This window comes from Charadrius vociferus, unplaced genomic scaffold, assembly GCF_000708025.1.
Source record: "Charadrius vociferus isolate BGI_N301 unplaced genomic scaffold, ASM70802v2 scaffold126, whole genome shotgun sequence".
In the NCBI taxonomy this organism is placed as follows: domain Eukaryota; kingdom Metazoa; phylum Chordata; class Aves; order Charadriiformes; family Charadriidae; genus Charadrius; species Charadrius vociferus.
Window position 1 is genome coordinate 4,441,311 of NW_009648894.1, and position 10,565 is coordinate 4,451,875.

A 10,565-nucleotide genomic window follows, 5' to 3' on the forward strand; every position below is an offset into this window, starting at 1 on the left:
AATAAGGTCTCCCCGGAGCCTTCTCTTCTCCAGGCTGAACAACCCCAACTCTCTCAGCCTTTCCTCATAGGAGAGGTGCTCCAGCCCTCTGGTCATCCTGATGGCCCTCCTCTGGACACGCTCCAGCAGGTCCACGTCCTTCTTATGTTGGGGACTCCAGAGCTGGATGAAGTACTCCAGATGGGGTCTCACAAGAGTGGAGTAGAGGGACAGAATCACCTCCCTCCACCTGCTGGCCACACTTCTTTTGATGCAGGCCAGGATACAGTTGGTCTTCTGGGCTGTGATCACACATTGCTGGCTCATGTTGAGCTTCTCGTCAGTCAGCACACCCAGGTCCTTCTCCTCAGGACTGCTCTCCAGCCATTCCCCGCCGAGCCTGTATTTGTGCTTGGGTTTGCCCCAACCCAGGTGTAAGACTTTGCACTTGGCCTTGTGGAACTTCATGAGGTTGGCTTGGGCCCACCTCTCAAGCCTGTCCAGGTCCCTCTGGATGGCATCCCTCCCCTCCAGCGTGTCTACCTTTCCAAACAGCTTGGTATCATCGGTGTTTTGAAATCTGAAATAAATTCTTACCTTTCTGCCCTTTCCCTGGTCTCCCCATGGGCATCCCACTGACAGAGCTCCGCTGCTGAGGATTAGAGAGAGGTAATGGTGGCTCCTCCACATGAGAGTGCAGACAAGTTGGATAGAAGCAGCCTGAGGGTATGAGGAGTGTTTTCTCTGAAAGTGTCGTACAGAAAGCCAGCACATGGTCCTGCACAGCAGTTTTAAAGGGCAAGCCACTGCTGCCATCTTCACCAAGGACTTGCCGTGGCTCTAAGCTGCCCCTGTATGCTGCTCCTCTCTCCTTCATGTCAGATCTCAGAGGCAGTCAGGCACACTGGTATCTCATGTGTCAATGTGCTCGCTGGTAAACCACACAGGGAGGAGGATAAAGGAGTATGTTTTGAAATGTGTCTCTATTTGAGCCCTTTTGGAGGGCTGTATTGATAAAACATGACTATAGTTTGCAGTAATGAAATAGTACTATTGCCAGAGATGTTGTAAAATTAATAACAAAAGAGAATTAGATGTGGAACACGATGATGTCATCTGCACTAATCCATTTTGCATCAAAATTTTACTGCATTTCACAGCCAGTAATACAGTGTAGTTTTATTTGATAGTGGTGGTTGTTGCATAATGGCAAACAAATACTTTATAGCTATGGTAGTGATTAACAACTCAGATCTTAATAGCTAATTATGATCGGTCGTCCCTTTTTGGTAGGAAATTGCATAAGTTGCTGTCTGCCTAGTGTTGGAAACAAGGATCATTCTTTAAGGTATATTTACATTTGGAAAGGTTTAAAATGTTTTTCAAAATACATTCAAGGGAAGTAGAGGCAAAGCCAGCTCTCAAGCCTGGCAAAATTGGGCAGAATTTCTTGTGTTCTGTCATTTTGTCTTCTTAACCAGAGTTATGTTTGTGCAAGTCTTTAGTAAATTACACAACCACATTAGTGTTACCAGATGTATGCCTACAAGTCTGTACTAACGTGTTTGTCTATATATATACTTATATATGTGTGTGTGTATGCACTTCAAGATTTTTATTGTTAATAGCAGTCTGAAAAGCTTACAGCTAGTAGGAACTAGTTCCAAAATTAGATACTTTGTCTCAGGGATATGTCAGGAGAAATACTCATAAGGCAGACCCCTTTTTATTCCTGTAATTGACTGGGAGCAGCCTTGTAAAAAATCCTATTTAATAAATTAATTGATAGATTATGATATTTGATTTAAAAAGCTAAAACAAAAATGCTGGATGATGATTTATCAAAGGCTTGTTATTTCATTTAATTTAGTCAGGCACAGTATTTTATAAAAAACAAGTGAGTGTTTTGGAATATATTCCATCACCTGTGGCCCTTGCTGGAATACCTCCCTGTTTCACGGGGCTGTCAACACTTTACTGAAATGTGGAGAGGGAATTTTCAAGGTCGCAGATTAGTGAAGTGAGAATTAACAAGGCTCTGTTAGAAAGTCATAATGAGATGAATCCTTTATGCTACCAGAGATTATTGGAGTTAGGATTTATGAAGCATTTTCCATACTAATCATGCTACTTAGGCTCTATCTCCGGAGACTTTTATTGCAGTGAACGTTTTATATTTACATTTCCATTAAGTTTAAGAGGATGCTCTCTGTGAGACAAGTAGGGACGTAGACACAAAGGTTGTCACTGTTTCTAGCATTGCCTCTGTACTCTGTAATATGTTGATGAGAAAAATTAGCATTCTGTAAATCTTGTTTTATCTACATAGTGTAATGTTGTAAGTTAGTATGCGTTTTCCTTGAGGTTCGATACTTGTGGGTAGCTTATTTGCCACCTGCCTAGATTATTCTATTTCCTTTCTGTTCATTTTTCCATCACTTTCAAGGTTGGGGCATCTGTCTCATTGACAAGCCATAGCACAGTTGACAATCTGAGATTTTAGAGAAAGACCTGAGGGCTTGAGAGCACTCACCCACAAAGCCTTTTTCCTATGGCCTGAGTATATTCTATACCTCTACCTGTCACAGCCAGATACCAAGTTAGAAAAAAACCCAAGCAATAAACTTTTGGTACCTAAGGGCTCACAGTGTCACAAATCAAACTATTATTCTTTATCCTAAGAGAAAAAATCCTACAAATGAAACAGATATCAGCACATGATTAAAAAGAACTTCCCACAAACTGGAAAAAAAGCGCAAAATAATAAGTTTAATGAACAAAGCCACAGGCAGGAGAGAAAGGCAGGCAGAGAGATAAACATGCGTGCACAAACACAAATAAAAAGCAGAGGTGATATCTTGGCATGTGGATGTTCCTGACTTCAGCAGGGCCAGAGTTTCACCCAGTGTGGATAGGATTTGAACTGTAGTTTTTAAAAATCTCTCCGTGTATTCTATATGTGGTTTTCAATGGTGGTGGTTTTGTGGTTTTTTTTTTAAACCAGAAGTGAATGGCAGGTATTAACCAAGTGCAGGGAGGTATTTTTCCCCAGCACCTGGTTGATTCCTGGCAGGCAGGAGCTGGGCTGCTCTGGCACAGCTGGCCTGAGCTGCTGCCATAGCCCACTGGTCGGTGGGTCGTGCCTTGGGTCCTGGGCATCAAGAGGATTTCAAACACGAGGCTGTGTCATGATTACTGCACGCCCTCAGCCAGGAAAAGAAACAAAGAAAGTATTTCAGGCTGTTCCCAAAAGACCTCCCTCCCACTGTTCATTTGTTGCTATTTAACCTATATAATCTTTTGCATCTAAAGAGGGTATGAGTTGCCAGGACAGGCTCTGACAGATCAGGCATTAAGACTGCCTGTACAGTTTTGAGCTAGGGCATTGTAATACAGCCTTATGAGACCCTTTATTAAATTTTCTACAGGCCCTCTGCTGCATTCAGCGAATGAGTGATTATTATTTCTTTTTGTTATCCCCATTTGATGTGGCCCTATGCCATATTCGGGGTGTGTTGTTCAGAGCCTGCCATCAATAAAGAGCTGTTCATTTCCAAATGGGCGTTTTTAAGCTGTGTTCTCCTTACCATCAATGTACAAAGATTAGAGCCAAAATTGTCAACAGTAGCTATCCATTTTGAGTGTCTGTCTTGAGACATCTAGGGACTGTTTTTTCAGAGTACTGTTTATAGCCTCCTCTACATGGAAAGCACAACCAGGAGGTACTTGTTAGAATTCAGCACTGATTAAGATCTGGCTTCAGTTCTCACGTTAGATACTCAGAAAATGTATCATGTAAAAATAGTGATCACTTGTAAAAAGCTTATTCTAAGTGATAAGACCAGAGCTGTATAAAATGATTGCAGCAGAAATAGGAAAAGAATCCTGTTTTACAAAGGAACCTTCAGCTCTGTCCCTTTCCTGCTTGTAACCCACTCCTTCTCCCACCATGTACACCTCTTTCACCAACACGGTGCGCAGTTTATGTCCCTCATCTCTAGGATACAGTAAATCTGGATAAGGTATGGGGAAGAGCAACAAACATGATGAGTGGTGTGGAATGTCTCTATGAAAAGAAACTAAATCAAGTGTGACAATTCACTCATCTCAGATCAACTGTTTATTCCAATTTAATTTAAAATAAAACATGCTTAAGGATGATGGAGAATGGAGCTTTTTAAAAAAAATGGATTTTATTTTTTTTAACAATGACCAGCCAACATTTTTCTGTTTTCCTTTCTCAAAAATAGGTGGAACAGGTTGAGCAATTTGGGTTGCATTACCCCCTGCAGTAATGTTGCTTTTTCTTGGTATCTGCTACATCACAGGTGAAATCCCATAGCCTTTATTTAGGCACCATTTCTACAAAGTAAGAAGGCTAAGGAAACCATGTTTGGGTTACTTTAGCTGCATGTTTATATATTGGTAAATGCCATATTCAGATTCTTCTGCTTGCCACCTGCAGGAGGTGGTGGCTTTGGGATAGGCTGGAAGACGCTCTGAATTGATCTTGGCTTTGCACCACCCTTTTTTGAATCCACTTCTTGTACTGCCCATGTCTTTCCAGCCCTTTAAGTACTTTGGATACCATTGGCAGTTGCTTGCATCCTCTTTCAGGTGTGAGAGAAGAGGTTCCACACTCAGCTTGCTGTCAGTTGCTGGTGGTAGATATTCCTGGTTCTCTTCTGCCCCTTTCATCCACACAAGTGAAGAGGATGATGGGGCACACAGAGACAGAAGAGTGGCCAGCTGGCTTTAATAACAGCAGTGGGCTATGGAAGGAATGAGGTGGGACAGCGCATCTATGTAGAGGATGGAATAAAATGCATGAGTATAAGGGCTAAGAGAAGTGCAGAAATGAGGAGAGTTCCTGGATACTGTAGACCTGGGTGCTGACATATGTTTCGTGCAGTGAGACTGCTAGGCACGTTGCTCACACTCAGGTCAGTGGATATGTCTCCATTGCCAGCAAAAGGCATCTCTAGGTCACCCTCAAGTCATGGGGCCCGTAGACCATGGGTTAGCACATCCCTTGCATTACTTCGAGTGGACCTGCAAGGCAGACTTGTGGCTGTGTGTGGGACGGAGCGTGCTGTGCCCCTCACCAGCCCATGGAGCCCTGCTCTTCTTTCAGCCTTGAAAAGCCACAGGCCATGGGAATTCTGGTAGAAAAAAAAAAAAAAGTCAGGGTTTGGCACTATTAGTTCTTACTCCACACATAGGTCTCTGTATTGCTGTGCCTAGCTAATTAAAATGATGCTGAGATATGGTGAGAGAGACCAATAAACCTCTAGTAATTTATAATTTGCTAGGAGTAACTCAAAACTAAAGACTTATACATGTAATCACAGTTCATTGAAATATATGAAAATCCTTTCATTTGAAGAAAAAAACTTCTGCAGTGACACGGTGCAACTCTCCAGGTGGGAGATTGGACGCAGTGAGGCAGAAAGAGACTGTGCTGGCTGGCAACACAGGAGCAATCGAGGACACAATTTTTTTCCTATTTTAAAATGGTGCATGTTTAGCTCCAGCCAGCACCCTGAGTGAATGAACGGATGGCAGAGCCATGCTTCCAGATCCATAGCTCACTTGATTTCAGTAGAGGGGATTTAAAATGTAGACATTAATCTGATGAAATGAAGTGTGACAGAGAAGTAGATGACTTGGTTTAGCTGTGTTGTGGATGCACTAGATGTTGTAATCAATAATTTGTGTCCAAAACCTGAGGAGAACGTGGTGCAGCTGTTGGAACAGTACTGTTTTGCCAACAGTGCAAAGTTCAGAATACCAAATTAACTTAGTCAAGCCACAGCTGTAATGGGCTGTCCTTTAATACCTTTGTTGGAGACATGGATGTTGGGATGGAATGCACCCTCAGCAAGTTTGCCAACAACACCAAGCTGTGTGGAGCGGTCAACACGCTGGAGGGGAGGGATGCCATCCAGAGGGACCTGGACAGGCTCAAGAGTTGGGCCCAAGCCAACCTCATGAAGTTCCACAAGGCCAAGTGCAAGGTCCTGCATGTGGGCTGAGGCAATGCACAGGCTCAGCGGAGAATGGATTGAGAGCAGCCCCGAGGAGAAGGACTTCAGGTGTTAGCTGATGAGAAGCTCAGCATGAGCTGGTGATGTGCACTCGCAGCCTAGAAGGGCAACTGTATCCTGGGCTCCATGAAAAGCAGCATGGCCAGCAGGTAGAGGGAGGTGATTCTGCCCCTTTACTCCACTCTCGTGAGACCCCACCTGGAGTACTGCATCCAGCTCTGGAGCCCCCAGCATAACAAGGACATGGACCTGTTGGAGTCGCTCCAGAGGAGGGCCATGAAGATGCTCAGAGGGCTGGAGTATCTCTCCTATGAGGAAAGGCTGAGAGAGTTGGGGCTATTCAGCCTGGAGAAGAGGAGGCTCTGGGGAGACCTTATAGCAGCCTTCTAGTATCTGAAGGGGGCCTACAAGAAGGCTGGAGAGGGACTTTGTAAAAAGGCATGTAGTGATGGGACGAGGGGGAATGGCTTCAAACTGGAAGAGAGTAGATTTAGAATAGATACTAGGAAAAAAATTTCACTTTGAGGGTGGTGAGGCACTGGAACAGGTTGCTCAGGGACGTTGTGGAGGCCTCATCCCTGGAAAAGTTCAAGACCAAGTTGGATGAGGCTTTGAGCAACTCGGTCTAGCAGAAGGTGCTCCTGGCCATGGCAGGGGGGTTGGAACTAGGTGATCTTTAAGGTCCCTTCCAATCTAAACCATTTTATGATTCTATGATTAATGTAAGGAAAGGACACATAGCATGTCACCATCTCTGGAGAGCAGTGGCCTGTTCTTGGCCTACGACAGTGCTTTGTAAGTAAATGAATGTGGTCAAACATAGAACATGATACAGAGTCATGAAAATGGACTTTAATCCTTCAGGGGTGTCTTCTTTTTGCAGGTATCTTTTAGACAGCAGAGTGCAAACAAGCACAGGGTTGGGCATCCTGGCTCCAGGGAGCTCCTTTCAGCAGCTCTAGCCCACCGAGAGGCTCGCCTGAAGAAGTGTAAGAGAAAGACATTTCTGGCAGGGTAGGAGGGCTGAGAAGCAACCAGGACAGCCTGAAATAACTCACTTTCCTTTCTCGGCCATGGCAGGAAGGAAACTCACATTTTAGGATTTAAGCTGTTTACAAATATGGTTAAATTTATTTCCATTGTCATCTTGCAGTGACAGGGTGGCAATAGCCCTATTTTACACAGCCAGACCTGAGGCAGAGTAAGATTAAGGTTATATGGTCCATTTAATCTGGGTGCCCATTTTGCAATGCCTTTGGCTCAGTTACAGAGCTTAGTCAAATCTATATATAACATTATGTATGATCTCACTGGTACAAATACAGCCCTGTATGCTTAGTTCTGCTGCAAATTGCAGCAAAAATGCCTAAGTTGGCACCCAAATAGCAAGAGAAATGCTCTCTGTGATCATCTCTGTGAAGCTGGGCTTCTGTGGGGACTTTTTTGCATATGCATAGGAGCTTGAGGTGCAGACAAAGTTAGAATTCAGTTGTGCATGTGCACAAAGCTGCTGTTTTTCCCCTGCAGTCTTTTCTCTGTCACTAGACATCTAAATGTCATTTGCAACAAATTACAGAGCTTTCTTCATTAGCCAACCTTGATTCATCTCTGGAATGCTCTGTCTGTTCTCTTAAGAAATTATGTAGTTAACTCAAGATTATATATGCAAAAGAGAGTAAGTGCATGTGTGGTATTTTTATTTTAGTGCTGTCCAATTCTTAGAGACAGCAAAGCTGTGGAAGTAAGGATGAAGTACTTTCCTAAGGCCTCTAAGAAGAGTATGTGTGTAAGCCATGTACAAAAATCCAGCTTCATATTTCTTGATTTTTCACGTTTCCTGAAATGATCTTTGCTTTTCTGAATTTGTTTTTTCTTAGCTCTCCTGAGGTCATGCCCTTACTGCTTTTACTCCATTTGTCATCTGTGGGTGTTCTCTTCCCGGACCCACTCAAGTGTAAGGAGGTTCTCAATGACTTTTCCAAATCTTCAAACAGAGGAAAGTGACTTTGATCACTGCTTTCAGTTCATCATATCTTGCTTTGCAGTACTGTGTAGTCAGGCGAAGTACAGACATCTGCAGAGCAGGCAATGACAGAGGATATGGATTAACGTGGGAATTTCCTTGTGCTGGGGGCTGGACAGGTGGGAGTGGGTCAGTTTGCATCTGCCGTGCTGTGCAAGGCACGACACAACTTGGCTTATGGACACTGAAAGAAAACAAGAAGGCAGCAGAAGGCTGTCTCTGGACATGGCTTTGCCTTGTACTGGCTTTAAATATGAAAGACTAATTTGCAACACGGACAACGGCATGTTTAGCAAAACATAGTAAATATATTAACCCAAATCTTCTGAGGAAGTTTGATTAGGTCGATAATACCACCCCTGAGTCTGTCCTTCTCTATAGAGCAGATAAGTATGACATACTGTGAACATATCATTGTCCTTCATTATCAGAAGATGCAGAATATGAACAATGGCCTAAACAAATCCCAGGTGAGCAGACATAGTGCACTCTTCATTATAACAGGCCAGTGGCATTGGGCACGAGTCTGGTCCAGTGTATTGGATGGCCAAGCTAAGTGTTCCAAAATGCTCCATTTTCTGAAAACATGATGGGCATTGCAAACAAAGGGAATAATCATGATTTTTAAACACCAAAGGATATAACTAAGCAGGTTGATTAGATAGTGCAAAGACCGGATATCCTGTGTGTATAAGAAATACATAATGACTAGTGAGAGAGGTATTTAAAGATTAATTCATTTGTGCACATGGCCACATTTTGTTTTCATGTCTTACTTTCCATTCATATCTTCATCCATTTACTCCTTTAAAGCAATTGTTACTTTTCTTACTCTCTTACCTATCAGAGATTTGCACCCGAAATCTGAATGCCTGGTTTGAATTGTTATAGAATAGCTACTGCAAGTTTTTCAGAGCTCTTTTGCGCATGATTTTTTTTTTTTACTTCACATTTTCTGTCCAGAGCACTGTTGACAGCTCTCTCTCCTAGGAATTTCCATCATTTCTTTAGAAGGGGGAAAGAAGGTATTTCATGTCCTTGTGCTTAATAAGTAAAATTGAATAATTTATAAGCCTTATGATAAATCATATTTAAAGGAACAAGATCACATGTTTTGAGCTTTGAGTTTGGTCTTGGCAGGTTTGCAATATGCGAAGACAGTCCTTTAGTGGTCAGGAAGTCACTCATCTACACCAGGCTTTTAATGGAAAATTATTCAGCAAGCCAAACAGAAATTTCATATCACATCTCACAGATTCTAATCATTAAAGATATTTGGCACAAAACGGTCACTAGTGTGCCATAGACAGAATTAATAAGACCTCAGAGATGATTGGTACATTAGAACCTTGCTGCATGGTGGCCAGATGTGCTCCGTTATCTATCTGTGTGTTTATCTCTCTATCTACTTGAAGTTAGTTATATCTGTGATTTTCATTGGTGTAATAAATATGTTAATATGTGACCTTATTTTATGTAGAGAGACAAAAAAGGGCATTTTGCCATACAGCAAAATTGTGTAACACCTTCAGATTTTTGTTAAATATTACACTAATAGTCCGTAGCTAGTTATATGAACTTGATTTCCCCCCTCAAGCACAGCTTCTACATGATACATTTAAGCTGTGTAATTAGTGGTTTAGATAATAAATTGGTTTTCTATCAGTCTGTTTTGTTTGTTATTGCTAATGAAATTATTGTAACGTTGGGCTTAGCAAGTAGAGGAACTCTGTTATTTTACCTCATGTTTTAAAAGCTATTCCCTATTTGTGTTGCATACCAGATGTCACACTAATTATTATCTGCAGACAGGAATGCAAGCTCTGCTCTAAATGTAAAGCTTTTATAAAAGCGTTATGCATTAAATGGTGCAAACTACTGTTATGCTCTAGTATATTAATACTTTGAAATCTCCTCTTGTTGTCGTAGGAGCTCCTTGTATCTATGATTGTGAAACTGAAAACTGTGAAATTTTCAAAATTAATCAGATCTGGAGATCAAATGCTACCTTTATTCCCACTTACCCCATCTCATTGAAATTGGGTTTTATTATGGACGTGTGGCTTTTTCACTTCATTTGCTCTCTGAGATACCCGTATACAAATCTTTATACAAAAACAAACCAACTCTTGTTAATCTTCAAAACTTAGAGCAGGTTGGGGTTTTTTTTCTTGTGAATATAAGCAAAACTTGGTCCACAGTGTTTAGTTTAAGTAGGAATACCTTCAGCACATGGAGTTTTATACAGGTATTTTGATCGCTTTACAAGCCAAACTTTTTCAAACTCTCAGCACCTCTTTGCACTTGTAACTGATCTTTTGAATCAGTAAGAGACTCGGGGCTCTTCTCACTTCAGTTGAGGAAGAGAAAGAAGAGTGGACCATGAGTAGTTTGTGGAGTATACCTGTTATTTCACAATTAGGTCATCTATTCAGCTCTGCTGCTTATGTTGGGGTTTTTATTGCAGGGGGACTTTGGATGAAAGGCAAAATGAGAGGAAATAGGCTCTCTGGCAT

The 10,565-nt window shown here is 42.1% G+C and overlaps 1 protein-coding gene across 1 annotated transcript in view; it reads left to right on the forward strand.

Moving 5' to 3' along the window:
- The window catches only part of GPR158 (G protein-coupled receptor 158), a gene marked incomplete at its 5' end in the record, with an annotated part of 207,124 nt that overhangs the window by 185,301 nt on the left and 11,258 nt on the right, over positions 1-10,565 (forward strand). The gene's annotated exons all lie outside the window — the stretch shown is intronic.